The sequence below is a fragment of the Oncorhynchus nerka genome, linkage group LG28 (genome assembly GCF_034236695.1).
Source record: "Oncorhynchus nerka isolate Pitt River linkage group LG28, Oner_Uvic_2.0, whole genome shotgun sequence".
Classification (NCBI taxonomy): domain Eukaryota; kingdom Metazoa; phylum Chordata; class Actinopteri; order Salmoniformes; family Salmonidae; genus Oncorhynchus; species Oncorhynchus nerka.
In genome coordinates, this window is record NC_088423.1 from 34,598,210 (window position 1) to 34,625,426 (window position 27,217).

General features: G+C 42.0%; 1 long non-coding RNA gene across 1 annotated transcript; it reads left to right on the forward strand.

Annotated features, from left to right (window-relative positions):
• Positions 1 to 26,559, forward strand: LOC115112680 (uncharacterized). Its single transcript, XR_003860998.2, has 3 exons — positions 1 to 278; positions 23,193 to 23,257; positions 25,023 to 26,559. It is a non-coding gene; the product is annotated as an uncharacterized LOC115112680 (long non-coding RNA).
• The last annotated feature ends 658 nt before the right edge of the window (positions 26,560 to 27,217 follow it).

A 27,217-nucleotide genomic window follows, 5' to 3' on the forward strand; every position in this document is an offset into this window, starting at 1 on the left:
TTAGCAAACTAATCACTGTGCCCAGAAACCACACGGGGAGAGTGTCTAGGGATGTCACGCACCTCTGCTACCAGGGAGGAACCTGCCGTGGCAGCAAGCTCAACATTTAAGAACAGCAAGAGGGGACGTTATCAGACAGCAGGATGGGAGTCCATTACACATAATCAGCCAAGACCGTTGAAGAGTGTTTTCCTGACGAGAAGAGTGCAGAGAGCAGGGCTTGACTGCAGGGTTCTGGCTCCAGTGCCAACACACCAGCAAGAGATGCCTTGCCACAGGTGAATCACTTCTTGTCCTTTGACTTTCAATGATAGCTCTATGTCAAGTCAAACTTAACTGAAATGTACAGAGTATTACATCAGCATGGGCAGGTTAACAGGCAAACTAGTGTGCCCATCAAGGGGATTACAAATAATAGAATAATTTAGTTGTAATTATTTTTTGTTGATCATTAGAGATTTCACTGTGGTAAAGTTCTCTCTCATTTGTCACCCTATGTGACTGCCTAGAGTTGTTTAAAGGGGAAATAAGCAGTTGCTACATCCATTTTTGGACAATTTAATTAAAGATATGTACCCATTGTTTCTTGAAGAATAAAATGTATTAATGTCTCATGGATCTTAGTTCAACTGCCTTGTTTGTAAACAAAGTAAATGTAAACAAACAAAGACTATCGCCTCAAAACATGGCTAAAACTATCATTTTTATATCATGAATGGCGAGTCCTTGCATCCATAATTCTGTCTATCAACTTGAGTGGTTACATTTCTCCAACCCCATCCCTTAGCGTTTTACCGAAACGGGTTGAGAGGACGCTTTGCTATTGTTTTTACTGCTGATTGTCCCTTTAATTGGAGGGCAGCTAGACAGAGTTTCCTAGAATGAAATAACCTTACATCAGCAGCTCTATAAAAATGGAACTGTACATATCCTATATGGTAAGCCTCTTTCCCTTGAATGATCAACTACTCCTTTGTTCCTACTGTATCCTTTAGAGCTGTGCACACCAAGGACAACCATGGTGGACACCTCAATGGTGTTTACGTTCAACTTCAAAGTTATTCAAAAAGGAGAATATTATTTAAATAAATGAATACATCAAGTATTCTATACAACTATCTTGGGAGCTGTATACAACAGATGATTGCATTCATATTTCATGCCCTTGCCATATGCTTACCATATATTTCCTATTACACATTTTAGCAAAGATAACACATTATGTCCTTTTGAAGCAATCAATCGTATGTTTCAATACAAAATAAAAAGAGAGACAGTTTAACAAGACAGCTAATGCAAAGGGATATGATTCACACCTGACCACAGAGTCTATTTCCTTCCGTATTCTGATTCCCTATCACTTATGATCTCAGCAGGTGTAATCGGCACTAAAAAGTAGAACCTTTGTTAGTTTCATTGTATTTTATTTCACCTTTATTTAACCAGGTAGGCTAGTTGAGAACAAGTTCTCATTTACAACTGCGACCTGGCTAAGATAAAGCATAGCAGTGTGAACAGACAGCAACACAAAGTTAAAAATGGAGTAAACAATAAAAAGGTCAATAACACAGTAGAATTTATTTTTTTATTAAAAAAAGAGTCTATATACATTGTGTGCCAAAGGCATGAGGAGGTAGTCGAATAATTACAATTTAGCAGATTAACACTGGCGTGATAAATGATCAGATGGTCATGTGCAGGTAGAGATACTGGTGTGCAAAAGAGCAGAAAAGTAAATAAATAAAAACAGTATGGGGATGAGGTAGGTAAATTGGGTGGGCTATTTACCGATGGACTATGTACAGCTGCAGCGATCGGTTAGCTGCTCAGATAGCAGATGTTTAAAGTTGGTGAGGGAGATAAAAGTCTCCAACTTCAACGATTGTTGCAATTCGTTCCAGTCACAGGCAGCAGAGAACTGGAAGGAAATGCGGCCAAATGAGGTGTTGGCTTTAGGGATGATCAGTGAGATACACCTGCTGGAGCGCGTACTACGAGTGGGTGTTGCCATCGTGACCAGTGAACTGAGATAAGGCGGAGCTTTACCTAGCATGGACTTGTAGATGACCTGGAGCCAGTGGGTCTGGCGACGAATATGTAGCGAGGGCCAGCCGACTAGAGCATACAGGTCGCAGTGGTGGGTGGTATAAGGTGCTTTAGTAACAAAGCGGATGACACTGTGATAAACTGCATCCAGTTTGCTGAGTAGAGTATTGGAAGCCATTTTGTCGATGACATCGCCGAAGTCGAGGATCGGTAGGATAGTCAGTTTTACTAGGGTAAGTTTGGCGGCGTGAATGAAGGAGGCTTTGTTGCGAAATAGAAAGCTGATTCTAGATTTGATTTTGGATTGGAGATGTTTGATATAAGTCTGGAAGGAGAGTTTACAGTCTAGACAGACACCTAGGTACTTATAGATGTCCACATATTCTAGGTCGGAACCATCCAGGGTGGTGATGTTAGTCGGGCGTGCGGGTGCAGGCAGGTTTTACTAGCGTTTAAGAGCAGTTGGAGGCCACGGAAGGAGTGTTGTATGGCATTGAAGCTCGTTTGGAGGTTAGATAGCACAGTGTCCAAGGAAGAGCCAGAAGTATACAGAATGGTGTCGTCTGCGTAGAGATGGATCAGGGAATCACCCGCAGCAAAAGCAACATCATTGATATATATAGAGAAAAGAGTCGGCCCGAGAATTTAACCCTGTGGCACCCCCATAGAGACTGCCAGAGGACCGGACAACATGCCCTCCGATTTGACACACTGAACTCTGTCTGCAAAGTAGTTGGAGAACCAGGCAAGGCAGTCATTAGAAAAACTGAGGCTACTGAGTCTGCCGATAAGAATATGGTGGTTGACAGAGTCGAAAGCCTTGGCCAGGTCGATGAAGACGGCTGCACAGTACTGTCTTTTATCGATGGCGGTTATGATATCGATTAGTACCTTTAGCGTGGCTGAGGTGCACCCGTGACCGGCTCGGAAACCAGATTGCACAGTGGAGAAGGTACGGTGGGATTCGAGATGGTCAGTGATCTGTTTGTTGACTTGGCTTTTGAAGACCTTAGATAGGCAGGGCAGGATGGATATAGGTCTGTAACAGTTTGGGTCCAGGGTGTCTCCCCCTTTGAAGAGGGGGATGACCGCGGCAGCTTTCCAGTCCTTGGGGATCTCAGACGATATGAAAGAGAGGTTGAACAGGCTGGTAATAGGGGTGGCGACAATGGCGGCAGATAGTTTCAGAAATAGAGGGTCCAGATTGTCAAGCCCAGCTGATTTGTACGGGTCCAGGTTTTGCAGCTCTTTCAGAACATCTGCTATCTGGATTTGGGTAAAGGAGAAGCTGGGGAAGCGTGGGCGAGTAGCTGCGGGGGGGGGGGGGGGTAGCTGTTGGCCGAGGTTGGAGTAGCCAGGAGGAAGGCATGGCCAGCCGTTGAGAAATGCTTGTGGAAGTTTTCGATTATCATGGATTTATCGGTGGTGATCATGTTACTTAGCCTCAGTGCAGCGGGCAGCTGGGAGGAGGTGCTCTTGTTCTCCATGGACTTTACAGTGTCCCAGAACTTTTTGGAGTTAGAGCTACAGGATGCAAATTTCTGCTTGAAAAAGCTGGCCTTTGCTTTCCTGACTGACTGCGTGTATTGGTTCCTGACATCCCTGAACAGTTGCATATCGCGGGGACTATTCGATGCTATTGCAGTCCGCCACAGAATGTTTTTGTGCTGGTCGAGGGCAGTCAGGTCTGGAGTGAACCAGGGGCTAAATCTGTTCTTAGTTCTGCATTTTTTTAACGGAAAATGCTTATCTAAGATGGTGAGGAAGTTACTTTTAAAGAATGACCAGGCATCCTCAACTGACGGGATGAGGGCAATATCCTTCCAGGATACCCGGGCCAGGTCGATTAGAAAGGCCTGTAAGCAGAAGTGTTTTAGGGAGCGTTTGACAGTGATTAGGGGTGGTCGTTTGACTGCGGACCCGTAGCGGATACAGGCAATGAGGCAGTGATCGCTGAGATCCTGATTGAAGACAGTAGAGATGTATCTGGAGGGCCAGTTGGTCAGGATAACGTCTATGAGGGTGACCTTGTTTACAGATTTAGGGTTGTACCTGGTGGGTTCCTTGATGATTTGTGTGAGATTGAGGGCATCTAGCTTAGATTGTAGGACTGCCGGGGTGTTAAGCATATCCCAGGTCACCTAACAGAACAATCTCTGAAGCTAGATGGGGGGGCGATCAATTCACAAATGGTGTCCAGGGCACAGCTGGGAGCTAGGGGGGTCGGTAGCAGGCGGCAACAGTGAGAGACTTATTAATCTCTGGAGAGATAAATTTTTAAATTAGAAGTACGAACTGTTTGGGGATGGACCTGGAAAGTATGACATTACCTTGCAGGCTATCTCTGCAGTAGACTGCAACTCCTCCCCCTTTGGCAGTTCTATCTTGACGGAAAATGTTATAGTTGGGTATGGAAATCTCAGAATTTTTGGTGGCCTTCCTAAGCCAGGATTCAGACACAGCAAGGACATCGGGGTTGGCAGAGTGTGCTAAAGCAGTGAGTAAAACAAATTTAGGGAGGAGGCTTCTGATGTTGACATGCATGAAACCAAGGCTTTTTCGATCACAGAAGTCAACAAATGAGGGTGCCTGGGGACATGCAGGGCCTGGGTTTACCTTCACATCACCCGTGGAACAGAGGAGGAGTAAAATGAGGGTGCGGCTAAAGGCTATCAAAACTGGTCGTCTAGAGCGTTGGGGACAGAGAATAAAAGGAGCAGATTTCTAGGCGTGGTAGAATATATTGAGGGCATAATGCGCAGACAGGGGTATGGTGGGGTACGGGTACAGCGGAGGTAAGCCCAGGCACTGGGTGATGATAAGAGAGGTTGTATTTCTGGACATTCTTGTTGTAATGGGTGAGGTCACCGCATGTATGGGAGGTGGGACAAAGGAGGTATCAGAGGTATGAAGAGTGGAACTAGGGGCGTCCATTGTAAACTAAAACAATGATAACTAACCTGAACAACAGTATACAAGGCATATTGACATTTGAGAGAGATACAGCGAAGCATAAAGTAATCACAGGTGTTGATTGGGAGAGCCAAGTGATCATAGTGTCCAGGAAGCACCAGTAGATGGAACAGGGGAGCCCCACTACGCTAGCGACACGCCGTTTAAAGTTAGTAGCGTCTGCTCCGACAGAGGCCGGATGAAGGCACAGCGGAGTATTCGTCGGCAGACCAGTCGTGGTGGTGCGGCAGGGTGCCGTGTCGACAGAGAATCCAAGCCAGATGGCGAAAGAGGTATTGTGGAATTTAGTTTGCTAGCCGGGAGATGTGCCTGGCTCACGGCTAACTGCTGCTTGATTCGTGGCAGTGGCGTTAGCCACTATATCCAATCGGTAGCAGCGGTGATCCGGTGCCAAGGTCCAGAGTTTACAGCAAGGATCCGGTGGAGTTTTGGGCTCTAGCTGTGTATGAGTGTGGTTCGGGTGAACAGCTGAGTAGGCTGGGAGCTGGGCCTCAGGGAATAGCTTCGGTACTAGGTGCCACGGTTAGTGAAAACTAGCTGTGAGCTAACTAGCTGTGAGCTAACTAACTGTGAGCTAACTAGCTAGCTTTGAGCTAACTAGCTAACTGTGAGCTAACTAGCTAGCTGCGAGCTAGCCAGCTTCAAGCTAGCTGTGAAGATCAGAAGTAGTGGTCCAGGGATTTACGGCAGGAATCCGGCGTTGTTGTGGAGAGACGGTCCGATATTGGTAGACAAGCGATATTGGTAGACAGGCGAGTATTGTCCAGGCTAAAAACAGGGCTGGTATCTGTGCAGAAGGTAAAAGCTGCTAACAATGACTAAATAGCTTGTAGCTAATTAGCTGGTTAGCTTCTGGAGATTCTTGAATGTGTTCTAAAATTGAAAATAATAGCGATTCCGTATCACGTTGGGTGAAGCAGGTTACCGGAAGTTATAATCGAATAAAAAAATTGAGAAGAGATTGAAAATAAATTGAAATATATATACAAAAAATACGAAAAAATACAAAAGTACACGAGAGGACAAAACAAACACGTCTTCACTGCTACACCATCTTGGATTTCCATAATTTCCCTAATGTAAATGTGTACACCAAAATAGATATGAAATGACATCTCAGCCGGACTGTGTCCTTGTGTCGTTACTGACTAGGCTTACAAATTACTGGAAAAGTTCTAAGATTGCAAGTAAACTAACAGAATTCTTTAAACTTTTAATTTAGAATTTTATATGACATCTATTGGCCATTTTGGGTACTTCAGGTTATCACAGGGGCCTGTAATTATCTCTGGCCCTCTGTGTGGCCTTATCACATGTAGAATATATTAAATAGTTAAATAAGATAATTTTAAAATAAAACATTGAATGAAAAAGCTGCAAAACATCCCAAATACAAACATCCCAAATATTCCCCATCAGGAAACTAAAAAGATTTGGCATGTGTCCTCAGATTTGGCATGTGTCCTCAAAAGGTTCTACAGCTGCAACATTGAGTGGTTGCATCACTAACTGGTACGGCAACTGCTCGGCCTCCAACCGCAAGGCACTACAGAGGATAATGCGTACGACCCAGTACATCCCTGGGGCTAAGCTGCCTGCCATCCAGGACCTCTACACCAGGCGTTGTCAGAGGAAGGCCCAAAAAATTGTCAAAGACCACACCCACCCCAGTCATAGACTGTTCTCTCTACTACTGCATGGCAAGCAGTACCGTAGTGCCAAGTCTAGGACCAAAAGGCTTCTCAACAGCTTTTACCCCCAAGCCATAAGTCTCCTTAACAGGTAATCAAATGGCTACCTGGACTATTTGCATTGTGTCACCCCCAACCCCTATTTACACTGCTGCTACTCTCTGTTTACCGTATATAATTAGTCACTTTAACTATACATTCATGTACATACTACCTCAATAAGCCCGACTAACCGGTGCCACCGCACATTGGCTACCCAGACCTCCTGCATTGTCCCGCCACCCGCCAACCCCTCTTTTACGCTACTGCTACTCTCTGTTTATCACATATGCACAGTCACTTTAACCATACCTACATGTACATACTACCTCAATTAGCCAGACTAACCGGTGCCTGTATATAGCTTCACTACTGTTATAGCCTCGCTACTGTATATAGCCTCGCTTCTGTTATTATTCACTGTCTTTTTACAGTTTTTTTATTTCCATATCTATTGTTCACCTAATACCTATTTTGTACTTAAAAATTGCACTGTTGGTTAGGGCCTGTAAGTTAGCATTTCACTGTAAGGTCTACACCTGTTGTATTTGGCGCACGTGACAAATAAACTTTGATTTGTTTTTTGACTTCTGCTTGGATTCCACCTGGCAATCTGTTCACCGTCTGCCCTGGCCTTTATCCCTCTGTCTGGTACAGGTACCCCCGCCACACCTCCAGCACACACGCACTGTTGGGGCGAGTGACTCTGAACTTACAATATCTAACCCCAAGTTGTTATATTTTTTTCTTGTGTTTTATGCTATTTGCCTCTTGACTCCTACGTGCTTTGTTGACTAAGAATTTGCTTGTTTACCCAACCGTGGGATAGACTGTTTGTTCCCACACTCGGGACTCTGACTCTCTATTGGTTACACAGACTCTTGGCCTCCCTTCCAATTCTAACCACCTCTCACCAGCTTGTATTCATGTTACCTGATGAAATTGCTGTACAATATGATCTTATTGCCATCTAATGCAGAGTGTGGGTTCACAGTGTTGGTTATTACTGAGACGTGGTTAAGAAAGGGTGTTTTGAACACGGATGTTAACCTTTCTTGTTATAACCTTTTTCGGCAAGAAAACGTCCTCACTCCCCCCCCCTATGAGATACCTACTTCAGCCCTCATCCTCCACATACAACACCCGTTCTGCCAGTCACATTCTGTTAAAGGTCCCCAAAGCACACACATCCCTGGGTCGCTCCTCTTTTCAGTTCACTGCAGCTAGCGACTGGTAACACAACATGGTAGCAGCAAAATAATATTGGGCACATATAACCTCACAAACAGCAAGAAGGTAGAGATAACAATACAAAGCAGCCACAACTGTCAGTAAGAGTGTCCATGATTGAGTCCTTGAATGAAGAGATAAAACTGTCCAGTTAGAGTGTTTTTTTGCAGCTGGTTCCATCCTGGGTTGTCATGTGTTGCTGCCTTGCTATGTTGTTGTCTTAAGTCTCTCTTTATGTAGTGCTGTGACGTCTCTATTGTCGTGATGTGCGTTTTGTTCTATATTATTATTTTAGATTTTGTTTTAGTCCCAGTCCACGCAGGAGGCCTTTTGATAGGCCGTCACTGTAAATAAGAATTAGTTCTTTACTGACTTGCCTAGTTAAATAAAGGTAAAATAAATAAAATTGGGATAGGGAACAGAGTAGACACTGATTATAGACATGGAGTGTGTTTCACATGATCTCAAATGACAGACAACATTATCTCAGAGCTGTAGTAAGGGCTATTTACATACCTGCATGACAGATTATGTCCTGTATTTAAGTGCACAGGCAGGGGCATGGGGTGGGGAGGCAAATTATGTGAACTGTAGAGATAACATGCTGCAAGGGACAAGAAGGGGGAGGGCAGATACATGACAAATGAGGATGAATGGTAGTGTACAATTATACATGGATGTAATAGGCTACATTAATCTTAGCACTTATGCAGGGAAGCCTTTGCCTCTATTTCAGGGTCATGGCAGAGCTGACCAATGGCTCTATAGTTTGAAGCCTTTAGTTGATGTGTGGCACGGTGACATTCAATATGAGAGATGTAGATACCCTGCTGTATGTTGTTTGGCTTCACCCCTAGCTGGTGCAATGCAGCAACAGCTATTCTTGCAAGAATTGTGGTTAAGATGGAATAGTATTTCCCAGGAGGCAAGGGCCTTTGAGATCCTCAATTGTTTTTATTTAAATTCACAATGCTTTTATGCTACATGTGAATGTTCTTTGACACATTATCTATCGGTGTCCTAACACACATGAGGACTCCTGTAGCCTATATCTTCCATCTGAGAGGCAGTGAACGGGGACACTATCCAGATCGAGAGGGATTTGTAAATCCCATCCCATGCATGGTGGCCAGCTCTTTATCTGTCTCTTCTGGGCCTCAGAGAGATGGAGGTAACTGGGATGTCCCCAATTCACAGAGAGAAAAACAGAGAGATATGTGATTAACCAGACTCTCTCATACAGAAAAGAGAAAGCGAAATGTAAGGAGGGAGGCAGTGGCGTAGCCAGAAATTCATTGGTGGGGGGCATGCAGAACTTTGGGTGAGCAAATTTTTTTTAAAAGAATAATCATAATTGGTGGGGGAGGGAGAAGCAGCTAACTTCCTGCAATTTTACACATTTTGCCAAGGGGCAAAGAGAACAATTTGCAGTTTTGTTATTCTACACATTTTGCCATGAGGCTGAGAGAAAATGTTACTGTTTTTAATAAAGCACATTTCATGCAATTCTATACATTTTGCCATGGGGCAGATAGGAACATGCAGTTTTATAACTCATCATGCTATTTTATTTGCCGTGAGGCTGAAAGAAAAATCTGAATTTTTAAAGCTGATTAAAACTAAAATATATGTGTTGACTGTGATAAAGCCACTGGATTATGAGATATCTTGTTTTCTAAATGAATAAATTAAATAGGCAGTGGCATGGTGCATATAGCCTTAGAAGCAGTGACATACGCTCAGTGGCCAGTTTATTAGGTATACCCATGTAGTACTGGGTCAGGCCCCCCTTTGCTCCAGAACAGTCTGAAGTATTTGGGTCGTGGAGACGTTGCTCAGTTGCTATGAATAGACCTAACATGTGCCAGGGAAACATTCCCCACACCATTACACCACTGGCACCAGTCTGTACCGTTACCCCCAGACAGGACGGGGCCATGGACTCATGCTGCTTATGCCAAATCCTGACTCTTCCTATCAGCATGACGCAATAGGAACCGGAATTCGTCAGACCAGGCAATTTTTTTCCCACTCCTCAATTGTCCAGTCTTGGTGATCGAGTGCCCACTGGAGCCACTTCTTGTTTTTAGCTGATAGAAGTGGAATCCCGGTGTGGTCGTCACCTGCAATAGCCCATCCGTGACAAGGATTGACAGATTGTGCGTTCCAAGAAGCCATTCTGCACACCACTGTTGTACTGCGCTGTTATTTGCCTGTTTGTGGCCCGTCTGTTAGCTTGCACGATTCTTGCCGCTCTCATTCGACTCCTCGTCAAGAAGCTGTTTTCACCTACAGGAATGCCGCTGAGTGGATGTTATTTGCTTGTCGCAACATTCTCGGTAAACCCTAGCAGTAATGGTGCGTGGGTAAAATCCTTGGGGAAGCCAGAAAAAAAGCTATATTGCAACCTGTGTGTTAATTGTGTTTCTGCTCTACAACCTGTTAGTTGCAATCGTCATAATAAATTCAACCACACCTTTTTCATCACAAATCCGGAGTGCAACCTCTGTCTGTTGAAGTCCACAGTGCATATTGCATGTAACAAACAGTTACATGACCTACAGCATGGTTAGACGACTAAACTAAAGCACCATTTCAACATCATCAAATCACCTATGCTTACTCTAATACAGTGACAACTAATAGATACCAAAAACAATTTAGTCAAATAAACGTAAGCTAAATATGATGTGGCTGTCACTGGTTCTGATTTGTGTGTGTGTGTGTGTGTGTGTGCATTCGTGCAAGTGGGAAAAACATGTTGACTCACCCTACTTGTTGAGAAGCGCCAATGCCATGCTCCTCTCTTTCATGTTGATGAAACGTCTATTGACTCTGTCATTCTGTACGATTTAATTTTTTTGTTGTCCTATGCTACCTGACTTAAATGCTTCCTCGCTAGCCTAACTTCATTTCATGGGCAACGTTAGCTACTTAACATTAGCCTTCTACATCTAGCTACATATTGAACTTCCATCCTCTTTTGCCATGGGCACAATGTATGAATTTATGGTTGGATCAGAATTGCCATTATAATAATTGGCCAGTACAGAGAATTAAATAAAGCCAGAAGTCCAAATCCTTATTTCCATCTATGGCTAATTTAGGAAAGGGACAATTTTAGCTAGCTAGCCACCGGAGGACAAGAACACAACGAGAGGCAACAATTCAAGTTGTTTCTATCAATGACGTATTGCTGTCGATATAATTAAATTCGATTGAAACTGTTGATGAATAAGTATATGAGAAGCGAGACCAAGTTGAGACTCTGGACAAGGCGGATATGGTATAGTAAAGGCCGTTTATTATAGCGTAATAATATATGGTAAAACGTGCTGCACGGCTTCTTTTCCGCCAGTTCTTATGGAACCGTCAGAAAAAGAGAGCGAGAAACATGATGGGCAGTCCATTTTATACATTGAAATGACGTAGGTAGATTCTCGTAGTCCTGGCTTCTGGTAGGTTGCTTGTAGGTGATTGACAGTCCCCTCCTGTCTGGTGTCCGTATCCCATTGGTTCTTGACAGAGTTCTTTGCATTTGGAGCCCATCCGAAGAAGGTTGAGTGTGTATGTGTGTAGGAATTTCAGTGTTTATGTTATCTTGGTCAACCCCCCGTACGGGGTAGTACCAGTGTTAGTATACACAGAAGGACAGGGGGAGGGGAAAGTTTATGACACAGTGTGCAAGCTATTCTATCATGCTTTGGCCACAGGCAGGCAACAGTCAGTGAATGCGTTATTACATGTGTTAATATGTTACTACAAAACCAAATCCAAACTGGCTTCCCTTGGCTTCCCTTGATGGTTAGCATGACCATTCACAGTGGAGCTCACTCAGTTTAGCTCAATGCTAATTGACTATTATTTTATACTTTTTTATCAAGGGAGACTAAAAGATCGCTGGCTTCCCTTGCATTCAATGTTACGGGTGGGCAACAATGTCATACTCTTTTTGACCAGACAGCCTCAGATAGATAGGCCTATGCATACAGACAGAGGGGCGCTGTTTCGCTCGCTCTAATGGTTTCTCCGGTGCGATACATTCAGCCTCTTGCGAAACATCATGCATTGCCACCACCATGCTTCACTGCGGGGATGGTGTTCTCGGGGTGATGAGAGGTGTTGGGTTTGCATCAGACATAATGTTTTCCTTGATGGCCAAAAAGCTTAATTTTTATCTCATCTGACCAGAGTACCTTCTTCCATATGTTTGGGGAGTCTCGCACATGCCTTTTGGCGAACACCAAACATGTTTGCTTATTTCTTTCTGGCCACTGCCGTGAAAGCCCAGCTCTGTGGAGTGTACGGCTTAACTTCTTATGGATGGGGGAAGAATTGAGTAGCTTGGATGAATAAGGTGCCCAGAGTAAACTTCCTGCTACTCAGGCCCAGAAGCTAAGATAGGCATATTATTAGTAGATTTGGATAGAAAACACTGAAGTATATAAAACGGTTTGAATGATGTCTGTGAGTATAACAGAACTCATGTGGTAGGCAAAAACCTGAGAAAAAATCCAACCAGGAAGTGGGAAATCTGAGGTTTGTAGGTTTTCAAGTCTTTGCCTATCCAATATACAGTGGAAAGTTGGTCCTTTTGCACTTCCTAAGGCTTCCGCTAGATGTCAACAGTCTTTAGAAACTTGTTTCAGGCTTCTACTGTGAAGGGGGAGCGAATAAGAGCTGTTTGAGTCAGAGGTCTGGCAGAATGCCATGAGCTCAGTCATGCGCGCGGGCCGTGAGAGCTAGCTGCGTTACTTTTCATTTCTGAAGACAAAGGAATTGTCCGGTTTGAATATTATTGAAGATTTTTGTTAAAAACATACTAAATATTGATTCTATACATCGTTTGACATGTTTCTACAAACTGCAATATAAGTTTTTTGACTTTTGTCTGGACTAAGTGTGCCTGCGCCTCATGAATTTGGATTTGTGAACTAAACACGCTAACAAAAAGAGGTATTTGGACTTAATTGATGGACTTTATCGAACAAAACAAACATTTATTGTGGAACTGGGATTCCTGGGAGTGCATTCTGATGAGGGTCATTAAAGTTAAGTGAATATTTATAATGCTATTTCTGACTTGTGTTGACTCCACAACATGGCAGGTATCTGTATGGCTTGTTTTGGTGTCTAAGCGCTGTACTCAGATTATTGCATGGTTTGTTTCTTTGAAACAGAGGTTGCATTAACCTGTTGAACCTATGGGGGCGCTGTGTCATTATTGGATAAAAAGACGTGCCCGTTTTAAGCGCAATATTTTGTCATGAAAAGATGCTCGACTATGCATGGAATTGACAGCCTTGGAAAGACACAACTCTGACGTCTCCAGAACTGCAAAGATATTTTCTGTGCGTGCCCCAAAACTAATGCAACAGGCGAAACCAAGATGAAGTTTCATACAGGAAATGCCCCGGATTCTGAAGGCGCTGTGTTCCAATGTCTCCTTATATGGCTGTGAATGCGCCAGGAATGAGCCTGCGCTTTCTGTCTATTCCCCGAGGTGTCTGCAGCATTGTGACGTGTTTGTAGGCATATCATTGGAAGATTGACCATAAGAGACTACATTTACCTGGTGTTCCGCCCGGTGTCCTGTGTGCGTAATCTGTACGTCCATGCGCGTTCCATTTCTTCAGAATTGAAAGAAACAGCAACGATGGATTTTATCGTCGATAGATATGTGAAAAACACCTTGAGGATTGATTCTAAACATCGTTTGCCATGTTTCTGTCGATATTATGGAGTTAATTTGGAAAAAAGTTTGCGTTTTAATGACTTATTTTATGTTTTTCCTTACCCAAACGCGATGAACAAAACGGAGCGATTAGTCGACACAAATAATATTTTTTGTAAAATGGAACATTTGCTATCTAAACAGAGTCTCCTCATTGAAAAAATCTGAAGTTCTTCAAAGGTAAATTATTTTATTTGAATGCTTTTATGGTTTTTGTGGTAAATTTTGCATGCTGAATGCTAATGCTAAATGGTACGTTAGCCATCAATACTGTTACACAAATGCTTGTTTTGCAATGGTTGAGAAGCATATTTTGAAAATCTGAGATGACAGTGTTGTTAACAAAAGGCTAAGCTTGAGAGCAAATAGATTAATTTCATTTAATTTGCGATTTTCATGAATAGTTAACGTTGTGTTATGCTAATGAGCTTGCTGATAGATTTACACAATCCTGGATACAGGGTTTTTTCCGTAGCTAAACGTGACGCAGAAAACGGAGCGATTTGTCCTAAACAAATAATCTTTCAGGAAAAACTGAACATTTGCTATCTGAGAGTCTCCTCATTGAAAACATCTGAAGTTCTTCAAAGGTAAATGATTTTATTTGAATGCTTTTATGGTTTTTGTGGTAAATGTTGCATGCTGAATGCTAATGCTAAATGGTACGTTAGCCATCAATACTGTTACACAAATGCTTGTTTTGCAATGGTTGAGAAGCATATTTTGAAAATCTGAGATGACAGTGTTGTTAACAAAAGGCTAAGCTTGAGAGCAAATAGATTCATTTCATTTCATTTCCGATTTTCATGAATAGTTAACGTTGTGTTATGCTAATGAGCTTGCGGATAGATTTACACAATCCTGGATACAGGTTTTTTTTCGTAGCTAAACGTGACGCAGAAAATGGAGCGATTTGTCCTAAACAAATAATCTTTCAGGAAAAACTGAACATTTGCTATCTGAGTCTCCTAATTGAAAACATCTGAAGTTCTTCAAAGGTAAATGATTTTATTTGAATGCTTTTCTGTTTTTTTTGTGTAAATGTTGCCTGCTGAATGCTAACGCTAAATGCTACGCTAAATGCTACATTAGCCATCAATACTGTTACACAAATGCTTGTTTTGCAATGGTTGAGAAGCATATTTTGAAAATCTGAGATGACAGTGTTGTTAACAAAAGGCTAAGCTTGAGAGCAAATAGATTCATTTCATTTCATTTGCGATTTTCATGAATAGTTAACATTGCGTTATGGTAATGAGCTTGAGGCTGTAGTCACGATACCGGATCCGGGATGGCTCGACGGAAGAAGATAAGGAGAGGTATCTCTTTAATTCCATGTATAGCACTTGTATTTTCATCAACATTTATGATGAGTATTTCTGTAAATTGATGTGGCTCTCTGCAAAATCACCGGATGTTTTGGAAGCAAAACATTACTGAACATAACGCGCCAATGTAAACTGAGATTTTTGGATACAAATATGAACTTTATCTAACAAAACATACATGTATTGTGTAACATGAAGTCCTATAAGTGTGATCTGATGAAGATCATCAAAGGTTAGTAATGAATTTTATCTCTATTTCTGCTTTTTGTGACTCCTCTCTTTGGCTGGAAAAATGGCTGTGTTTTTCTGTGACTCAGTGCTGACCTAACATAATCGCATGGTGTGCTTTCGTCGTAAAGCCTTTTTGAAATCGGACACTGCTGGGATTAACAACAAGTTTATCTTTAAAATGGTGTATAATACTTGTATGTTTGAGGAATTTTAAATATGAGATTTCTGTTTGAATTTGGCACCCTTCACTTTCACTGGCTGTTGTCAAATCGATCCCGTTAACGGGATTTCATCCGTAAGACGTTTTAAAGTGGTCCTATGGAAAGATACTAATTTCTCCGCTGTGGAGCTTTGAAGCTCCTTCAGTGTTATCTTTGGTCTCTTACTTGTCGCTCTGATTAATGACCTCCTTTCCTGGTCCATGAGTTTTGGTGGGCTGCCCTCTCTTGGCAGGTTTGTTGTGGTACCCTATTCTTTCCATTTTTTTGATAATGGATTTCATGGTTCTCCATGGGATGTTTAAAGTTTCACATATTTTTTTATAACCCAACCCTGATTTGTACTTGTTTGGTGAGCTCCTTGGTCTTCATAGTACCGCTTGCTTGGTGGTGCCCCTTGCTTAGTGGTGTTCCACACTCTGAAACCTTTCAGAACAGGCATATATATATAACCAATTACCTTCAGAAATCACATAATTAGTTAAAAAGAAGTCCACCTGTGTGCAATCTATGTGTCACATGATCTGTCACATGATATATATATATATATACTGAGATCATGTGACAGATCATGTGACACATAGATTGCACACAGGTGGACTTCTTTTTAACTAATTATGTGATTTCTGAAGGTAATTGGTTGCAACAGATCTTATTTAGGGCTTCATATAAAAGGGGGAGAATACATATGCACGCACTACTTTTCAGATTTTTATTTTTTGTATGTCCATTACATGACATCCAAATAAAAATCGATTTAAATTACAGGTTGTAATAGGAAAAACGCCAAGGGGTTGAATACTTTTGCAAGGCACTGTTCAATGAAAAGATTTGAGAACGGTGATCAGCAATCAAAATAATTCAAATTCGTGTAGAATAACAGCTGTTGACTAACAGTGAAATGCTTACTTATGGGTCATTTTACAAAGCAGAGTTAAAGCCCCAAAAAATGTATACATTGAAATAGTGACTTGAGGAATAAATACACAGTGAATAATAAATAACAATAATGAGTAAAAATGCCATGGCTATATACAGGATATATAGCATGATATTGCCACCACCATGCTTCACTGCGGGGATGGTATTCTCGGGGTGATGAGAAGTGTTGGGTTTGCATCAGCCGTAGCGTTTTCCTTGATGGCCAAAAAGCTCAATTTTAGTCTCATCTGACCAGAGTACCTTCTTCCATATATTTGGGGAGTCTCCCACATGTCTTTTGGCGAACACCAAACATGTTTGCTTATTTTTTTCTGGCCACTCTGCAGCTCTGTGGAGTGTACGGCTTAAAGTGGTCCTATGGAAATATACTCATTTCTTAACCTTAACCTAGTTGGTTACTGTCAGTGCCGAGTCAATGTGAAAGGGTACAAGGCAATTGAGGTAGCTAGCTATGTCCTGTAAATATACCGTAGGCAGGGGTAAAGTGACTAGGCAACAGCATAGATATTAGACAGTAGCAGCAGCATACAGTGCATTCGGAATGTATTTTTCAACATTTTGTTACGTTACAGCATTATTCTAAAATTGATTACATTTTTTTCTTCCCCTTCATCCATCTACACACAATACCCCATAACGACAAGGCAAAATCAGGTTTAGGCATTTTAGAAATATCACATTTACCTAGGTATTCAGACCCTTTACTCAGTACTTTGTTGAAGCACCTTTGTCAGCAATTACAACCTCAAGTCTTCTTGAGTATAACGCTACAAGCTTGGCACACCTGTCTTTGAGAGTTTCTCCCATTCTTCTCTGCTGATACTCTCAAGCTCTGTCAGGTTGGATGGGGAGCGTAGCTGCACAGTTATTTTCAGGTCTCTCCAGAGGTGTTCGATCGAATTCAAGTCTGATTTCTGGCTGGGCCGCTCAAGGACATTCAGCAACTTGTCCCAAAGCCACTCCTGCGTTGTCTTGGCTGTGTGCTTACAGTCGTTGTCCTGTTGGAAGGCCAATCTTCGCCTGAGTCTGTGGTCCTGAGCACTCTGGAGCAGGTTTTCATCAAGGCTATAACGCATTAGATCTGGTAAAAGATAATACAAAGAAAAAACATTTATTTTCTTTGTACCATTATATTTTTAATGCAAGAGAAAGGCCATAATGTATTATGCCAGCCCAGGCACAGTTTTGATATTGGCCACAGCAGTGTATGTGTAAAGTTTTAGACTGATTCAATATACCATTGCATTTCTGTTCAAAATGTTGTATCAAGACTGCAAAAATGTGCCTAACTGGTTTATTAGTACATTTTCAAGTTCATAACTGTGAACTCTCCTCAAACAATAGCATGGTATTTTTTCACTGTAATAGCTACTGTATATTGGACAGTGCAGTTAGATTAACAAGAATATAAGCTTTCTGCCAATATCAGACATGTCGCGGTGGACCCACCGATCCTGTAGAGGAATGCAGTTCAAGAAATTGAGTTAAGAAAATATTAAGTGAAAAAAATATATATATATATATCAAAATGTAACACAACAACATTACATAACAACAACGAGGCTATATACATGGGGTACCGGTACCGAGTCAATGTGGTGGGGGTACAGGTTAGTAGAGGTAATTTGTAAAGTGACGAGGAATAGATAATAAACAGTGAGTAGCAGCAGTGTAAAAACAAGGGGGGGTAATGTCAATAGTCTGGGTGAACATTTGACTAATTGTTCAGTAGTCTTATGGCTTGGGGTAGAAGCTGTTAAGGAGCCTTTTGGTCCTAGACTTAGCGCTCCAGTACTGCTTGCCGTGCGGTAGCAGAGAGAACTGTTTATGACTTGGGTGACTGGAGTCTTTTTGACCATTTTTAGGGCCTTCCTTTGACACCACCTACTATATACAGTTGAAGTCAGAAGTTTACATACTCTTAGTTTATAGTAATTAAAACTTGTTTTTCAACCACTCCACACATTCCTTGTTAACAAACTATAGTTTTGGCAAGTCAGTTAGGACGTCTACTTTGTGCATGACAAGTCATGTTTCCAACAATTGTTCACAGACAGATTATTTCACTTATAATTCACTGTATCACAATTCCAGTGGGTCAGAAGTTTACATACACTAAGTTGACTGTGCCTTTAAACAGATTGGAAAATTCCAGAAAATGATGTCATGGCTTTAGAAGCTTCTGATTGACATCATAATTAGCTAATTGACATCATTTGAGTCAATTGGAGGTGTTCCTGTGGATGTATTTCAAGGCGTACCATGAAACTCAGTGCGCCTCTTTGCTTGACATCATGGGAAAATCAAAAGAAATCAGCCAAGACCTCAGAAAAAAAATTGTAGACCCTCACAAGTCTGGATCATCCTTAACCTTAAATTTCCAAAAGCATGAAGGTACCATAATCATCAGTACGAACAATAGTATAAACACCATGGGACCATGCAGCCGTGATACCGCTCAGGAAGGAGACGCGTTCTGTGAACATACTTTGGTCCGAGAAGTGCAAATCAATCCCAGAACAACAGCAAAGGACCTTGTGAGGATGCTGGAGGAAACAAGGTACAAAAGTTTCAATTTCCACAGTAAAACGAGTCCTATATCGACATAACCTGAAAGGCCGCTCAGCAAGGAAGAAGCCTCTGCTCCAAAAACGACATAAAAAAGCCAGACTACAGTTTGCAACTGCACATGGGGACAAAGATCTTACTATTTGGAGAAATATCCTCGGGTCTGATGAAACAAAAATATAACTGTTTGGTCATAATGACTATCATTATGTTTGGAGGAAAAGGGAGAGGCTTGCAAGCTGAAGGACACCATCCCAACCGTGAAGCATGGCGGTAGCAGCATCATGTTGTGGGGGTGCTTTGCTGCAGGAAGGACTGGTTGTCACGCCCTTACCCGAGTATTCTTTGTTTTCTTTATACATTTTGGTTAGGTCAGGGTGTGACATGGGTGATGTATGTGTTTGGGTTGTTTACCATCTAGGTGTTTATGTATGTCTATGGTTGCCTAGATTGGTTCTCAATTAGAGGCAGCTGTTTATGGTTGTCTCTGATTGGGAACCATATTTAGGCAGCCATCTTCTTTGGGTATTTGGTGAGTTATTGTCTATGTGATGTTGCATGTTTGCACTCAGTTTTGATAGCGGTCACGTTCGGCTTGTTATTTTGTTTGTTTAGTGTACTTCGTGTTTTCCATCTTTCATTAAAAATATTTATTCACATCACGCATTGTTCTCCTCACTACGACCATCGTGTCACTGGTGCACTTCACAAAATAGATGGCATCATGAGGGTGGAAAATTAGGTGGATATATTGAGGTGAACTCTCAAGACATCAGTCAGGAAGTTAACGCTTGGTAGCAAATGGGTCTTCCAAATGGACAATGACCCCAAGCATACTTCCAAAGTTGTGGCAAAATGGCTTAAGGATAACAAAGTCAAGGTATTGGAGTGGCCATCACAAAGCCCAGACCTCAATCCTGTAGAAAATTTGTAGGCAGAACTGAAAAACCGTGTGCGAGCAAGAAGGACCTATAAACCTGACTCAGTTACACCAGGAGGAATGGGCCACAATTCTCCCAAATTATTGTGTGAAGCTTGTGGAAGGCTACCCAAAACGTTTGACCCAAGTTTAACAATTTAAAGGCAATGCTACCAAATACTAATTGAGTGTATGCAAACTTCTGGCTCACTGGGAATGTAATGCAATACATAAATAATTCTCTCTGCTATTATTGTGACATTTCACATTCTTAAAATAACGTGGTGATCCTAACTGACTTAAGACGGCTAAGGTGTATGTACTTGGCTAAGGTGTATGTAAACCTCCGACTTCAACTGTAGATCCTGGATGTCAGGAAGTTTTGCCCCAGTGATGTACAGGGCCATATGCATTACCCTCTGTAGGCCCTTACAGTCAGGTGCTGAGCAGTTACCATACCAGGCGGTGATGCAACCGGTCAGGATACTTTTGATGGTGCAGTTGTAGAACTTTGAGGATCTGGGGACCCATGCCAAATCTTTTCAGTCTCCTGATGGGGCAAAGGTGTTGCTCTGCACTCTTCGCAACTGTCTTGGTGTGTTTGGACCATGATAGCTCGTTGGTGATGTGGACACCAAAGAACTATACACTCTCAACTGGCTCCACCTCAGCCCCATTGATGTTAATGGGGGCCTGTTCAGCCCTCTTTTTCCTATAGTCCACGATCATCTCCTTTGTCTTGCTCACCTTGAGTGAGAGGTTGTTGTCCTGACACCACATTGCCAAGTCTCTGACCTCATCCCTATAGGCTGTCTCATCGTTGTCGGTGATCAGGCCTACCACCGTTGTTTCGTCAGCAAACTTAATGATGGTGTTGGAGTTGTGCTTGGCTACATGGTCATAGGTGAACACAGGGAGTACAGGAGGTGACTAAGCACCTGAAGGGCCCCAGTATGGGGGATCATTGTGGCAGAGGTGTTGTTGCCTACCCTTACCAGCTGGGGGTGGCCCATCAGGAAGTCCAGGATCCAGTTGCAGAGGGAGGTGTTTAGTCCCGGGGTTCTTAGCTAAGTTATGAGCTTTGTGGGCACTATGGCGTTAACCGCTGAGCTGTAGTCAATGAATAGCATTCCCACATAGGTGTTCCTTTTGTACAGGTGGGAAAGGGCAGTGTGGAGTGCGATTGAGATTGTGTCAGCTGTGGATCTGTTGGGGTGGTATGCGAATTGGAGTGGGTCTAGGGTTTGCGGCACGATGGTGTTGATGTGAGCCATGACCAGCCTTTCAAATAATTCATAGCTACCGACTTGAGTGCTGCGGGGGTGTTAATCATTTAGGTAAGTTTCCTTTGCTTTCTTGGGTACAGGGACTATGGTGGTCTGTTTGAAACATGTAGGTATTACATACTCAATCAGGGAAAGGTTGAAAATGTCAGTGACGACTTGACAGTTGGTCCACGCATGCTTTGAGTACACGTCCTGGTAATCAGTCTGGCCCTGCGGCTTTTTGAATGTTGACCTGTTTAAGAGCGTGATCACACAGTTTTCCGAAACAGCTAGTGCTCTCATGCGTGCGTCAGTGTTGCTTGCTTCAAAGTGAGCATAAATGGCATTCAGATCATCTGGTAGGCTCGTGTCACTGGGCACCACGCTGCTGGGTTTCCCTTTGTAGTCCGTAATATTTTTCAAGCCCTGCCACATCCGACGAGCATCAGAGATGGTTTTGTAGGATTCAATCTTAGTCCTATATTGATGCTTTGCCTGTTTCATGGTATGTCTGAGGGCATAGCTGGATTTCTTATAGGTGTCTGGATTAGTGTCCCACTCCTTGAAAGTGGCAGGTATAGCCTATAGCTCAGTGCAGATGTTGCCTGTAAGCCATGGCTTCTGGTTGGGAAATGTACATGCGGTCACTGTGGAGATGATGTTGTTGATGCACTTATTGAGGAAGCTGGTTACTGAGGTGGTATACTCCTCAATGCCATTGGATGAATCCCGGAACATAGTCCAGTCTGTGCTAGCAAAACAGTCCTTTGGCATCCGCATAATCTGACTACTTCTATATTGAGCGAGTCACTGGTATTTCCTGCTTTAGTTTTTGTTTGTAAGCAGGAATCAGGAGGATAGAATTTTGTTCAAATTTTCCAAATTGATGGTGAGGGAGTGCTTTGTATGCATCTCTGTGTGTGGAGTAAAGGTGGTCTAGAGTTTTTTTCCCCCTCTGGTTGCACAGGTGACATGCTGGTAGAAATGAGGTCAAACGGATTTAGGTTTGCCTACATGAAAGTCCCCGGCCACTAGGAGTGCCGCTTCTGGATGAGCATTTTCTAGCTTGCTTATGGCCTTATACAGCTCGTTGAGTGCGGTCTTAGTGCCAGCATCGGTTTGTGGTGGTAAATAGACAGCTACGAATAAAATAGAAGAGAACCATCTTGGTAGATAGTGTGGTCTGCAGTTTGTCATGAGGTTTTCTACCTCGTCTTACCAGATGTAGCTGCTCTGTCCTGCCCATGCACAGAGAAGCCAGCCAGCTCTATATTATTTGGGTCGTCGTTCAGCCACGTCTCGGTGAAACATAAGATATTACAGTTTTTAATGTCCCGTTGGTAGGATAGTCTTAATCGTAGATCGTCTAGTTTGTTTTCCAATAATTGCACGTTGGCCAATAATATGGAGGGAAGTGGTGGTTTACCTACTTGGCAAATTCTTACATGGCACGCCGCCCTCCTCCCCCTTTTCCTCCGTCTTTTCTTCACGCTGATGACAGGGATTTGGGCCTTGCCTTGACAAAGCAGTATATCCTTCGCATATGGGACTCATACATTCTGTTTTCATCCAGTTTGAGTTAAGTAATCGCTGTTCTGATGTCCAGAAGCTCTTTCAGTCATGAGAGACGATAGCAGCAACATTATGTAAAAAAACGAGTTACAAACAATGCGAAGAAAACTAACAAAATAGCCATTTGTTAGGAGCCTGTAAAATGGCAGCCATCCCCTCCGGCAACCATTATCAGATCGCAATGACTTTGATAGACATTTCAATTGTTTTTTGTAGGTATATTATACAGAACATTTATGGAGAATTGCTGTGGGAGTGCTATTTATATCCCGTCTACTACTGACCATTCATCCATACTGTGTGTCCCCCATCATTGCAGCTTTGGAAATAAATTATCTTTCCATCCATTGCTCCTTCCTGTGTTGATTTACTGACATGAGGGACAGGACCAGGACGGTCACATTACATCATGTGCTTTCTGTCCTGTTTCCTTCAGAGGGAAGAACTAGGCAGTTACATCAGCAAATGGATACACAAATTGGAGTAAACAGGCACAGTGGGGTAAGTTACATAATCATGGTTTGTCTCTCCCTTCCTCATGTTTCCTCATGTCTTATGTTAAAAAGAAATCTAAGTAATGTAAGGTACGTTATTCAACTGAGAATAGTGTTGACTAAGCAGAAACAGACTTGGTATGTTTTGACAATCTAAAAAAATAATTGCAGGGGGGAAATAGTCCAATTTTATATCAATGGCTAATACAGTGTTATAAATGTGCTTTCATCAAGTGCTTCAGACGTGTCCATGCATCATGAGGGGAAATACCTTTGCTGGCTTTGAAGTAGAGGGAAGGATCAGAATCATACTGCTTCTTATCAAGAAGTCTATTTATTTTCTCCCATATTGTTTTATTCCTTATCTACACTTACCCTGCAGAAATATATTTTAAGTTAAAGCCTAAACCAAAGTTTTAAACTAACTCTGGTACTAGAGAGATAATGTGTGCAGGCTTTTGCTCCAGCTCATCACTAACACACATTCAAAGAATCATGGTCTTAAAGAGCAACTGCCTTTAAAAAGCAATGAATCCCTTTGAAAACAGCCTTTGTGGCATCGATTCGAGTCAGAAACAGCTATTCTAGTGTAAAAATTAACTACAAAGTATAAATAGGATATTTTTGCTCATAAAGTCAGTCTCGTCTTAAACAGAGTTTGGAACATCCGTTCATCACAGCAGGTAAATTTAGGTTGGGTTTTGATTTGATGAAGTCCATTTGTCCACTAACATGGGGTGAACAGCTGCGGTGATTGCTCCCTATCCAATAGCATAGACATAGAGACAGACCTGTCCAGCAGCTCCGACTTTGTTAACATATGAGGGATGCACGTTGCACATTTTTGAACTTGAGAAATACTGCACCAAACACCCTAGTTAGATCTAAAATTGTATAACTAAAACATCCTCGACAAAAACGAAAAAAGAAAGAAATCTGTAATTAATTTGATCTTAGATTCATTCTGGGGATTTTGAGGAAATTAAATAGGCTTCAGTGTCTACAGTATCTCATGGGGGACAAATATTATTAACCAAACGAGGAATCGGTCAGAAAACACACCTCCAAGACTGAAATCTCGTTTTTTCTAATGAGCAACGGAAAAACATACATGCCAATTAGCGTGTTCAGTGGCTTTTTAAGTCTGGTCTATGATAAGCTGAATCAAGTGTGTTACTGCGGGGCAGGAAAGAAAACCTATACAGAGTTGCTTTCCAAGATCAGTGTTGGATACCCCTGGCCTACACACTATTAACTCTGTAATTTACATCTGACAGCTATGGTAGAAAATTACAAGGTTATGTTTTAATTCTGTTTATGCATCGAATAACGTTTCTCAGTACTCTCTCATATGTGTCTGTGTGGACTTGGGCCTCTGGGGCTTGGTGCTGGCAATTGATTTATGATGATTTGGAAATAAAACCTACAGCCTGCATTCCATAGAATGAGTTGGTGTTTGTGTACTATGAGGAGATGTCTCTGGTATGGACAGCTGATAAGAAGAACCTTGTCTTTAGGGCCAACCACTGGTTTCTATACAATAAGAACAGTCTTCACAGCAAATGCTATATGACTGTGGGGTTACTCCTTTCCTACATACAACATTTCACCTTTAGACCCATTCCACACATCTGTTGTTTGTCACGAAGACTCAGGAGGACGTAGGGCTTTTAACAATCTCCATTGCGTGACCGTTAATGCTCCATTATTGCAATAAGTATTAATAAAGTTTGATGGTTTTGAAGAAATCTAAAACTCTCTCTTTTGGTTAGAATAATTCCACGACACAGCTCATGACCAGAAGCTGAGAAAGAGAAAAGGATCTCTGAAGATTAACCTGGACCGGAAGACTCCACATCTTGGCATTACTTAGGAATAAAACATTACTTTGTTTGACTGCTTGAGCCAGACCAGAGGTGATGCATTTCCATTTAAGCGTTAACACTGTATTGCCCTTTCCAGAGCTCTTCAATATCAAATTAAGTATTTTGTTCTGTAAATAAATGTACTTAGATTTTATTTGGGCAACACCTATTCCTTCTTTATTTGGGTTGTTGGTATAGATTGTGATTTGTGAAACAGGTTTGTGTCATTTTTGTTATTGTAAACAAATGCAATATTAGTCAATATAATACAATTGTTGGCTTTAAATTTGATTGTGTAGTGTCAATGCATCAAGTACAGTATGCCTATGACTTAAATGTTGTAATTTGATTGAAAGAGGTATGAAGTTAAATATTTTCTCCTTTTAAAGACCAGTGTGCATCCACATGGCGTATATGATACTGCTCTACATGTGAACATTTAATTGATTCGTTTTAGACCTGTTTATACGTTTAATTAAAGATGCACTAAGCAGAAATCGCTCCGCCATTTCCTAGTTGCTAAAATTGTAATAGTTCGCCTAACTTTAGATTATGTGACAAAACGAGCAAGAATAGTGTAGAGAATCATTGTACCATCTAAACCGCTGTGGAATATCTTTTCAATAATCAAAAATATTGTATTTTCAGCTATTTGAACCTGGTATGCAAAAGAAGCAAAAACAAAACAAAAACGGGATGCATAGAAATAGCGCACATAGAACAGTTATACCGCTTCTTAGACTTGCTTTCAATGATAATGTCCTATTCCCCCTCAGGAGACTGAAAATATTTGGCATGGTTCCTCAGATCCTCAAAAGGTTCTACAGCTGCACCATCGAGAGCATCCTGACTGGTTGCATCACTGCCTGGTATGGGAACTGCTCGGCCTCCGAACGCAAGCCACTACAGAGGGTAGTGCATACGGCCCAGTACATCACTAGGGCCAAGCTTCCTGCCATCCAGGACCTCTATACCAGGCGGTGTCAGAGGAAGGCTCAAAAAATTGTGAGACTCCAGCACCCCTAGTCATACTGTTCTCTGCGCTACCGCATGGCAAGTGGTGCTGGAGCGCCAAGTCTAGGTCCAAAGGGCTTCTAAACAGCTTCTACCCCCAAGCCATAAGACTCTTGAACATCTAATCAAATGGCTACCCAGACTATTTGCCCCCAGCCTCCACCCACTCTTTTACACCGCTGCTACTCTCTGTTATTATCTATGCATAGTCACTTTAATAACTCTACCTACATGTACATTACCTCAATTACATAGACTAACCGGTGCCCCCGCCCATTGACTCTGTACTGGTACCCCCTGTACATAGTCTCGCTATTGTTATTTTACTGCTTTAATTACTTGTTCCTTTATTTCTTATTTGTATCTTTTAAACTGTGTTGTTGGGTGGGGGCTTGTAAGTAAGTATTTCACTGTAAAGTTTACACCTTTTGTGTTCGGCGCATGTGACTAATACAATTGGATTTGAGATCGATAACTCACATTTCTATGTGAATTTTGTGGGGTCGCCTAGTCTAGGTTCTAATGTAGCCCACTGTTACATTTCTAATAGGGGGTGGAACAGACACTATTTTCATGGTGACAGCATTGAGCACCCTTAATTGAAAGATAAAGTATAGTACATCTATAATACAATCATTCAATAAGGGATCACATGCTTACTTGAGGTGTTATGATGTTTCAATGAATATGAAGCGGCGAGGGATGGGCTGTACCAAGGTGGATCGAAGCCTTTGACACAGCATGTATCCCAGATGGGTCAGAATGTGTTAATTGAGTCTGACACAATGTTGTCCGTTTATTGGTGTGTCCAAATGTTGATATGGTCCGTATCGGACCTGGACACATTTGGACACTCATGGACATACACTGAGTGTACAAAACATTAAGAACACCTGCTCTTTCCATGACATAGACTAACCAGGAGAATCAAGGTTAAAGCTATGATTCCTTATTGATCTCACTTATTGATGTTAAATCTATTTCAATCAGTGTAGATGAAGGGGAGGAGACTGGCTAAAGAAGGATTTTAAGCCTTGAGACAGTTGAGACCTTAACTGTGTATGTGTGCCATTCTGAGTGTGAATGGA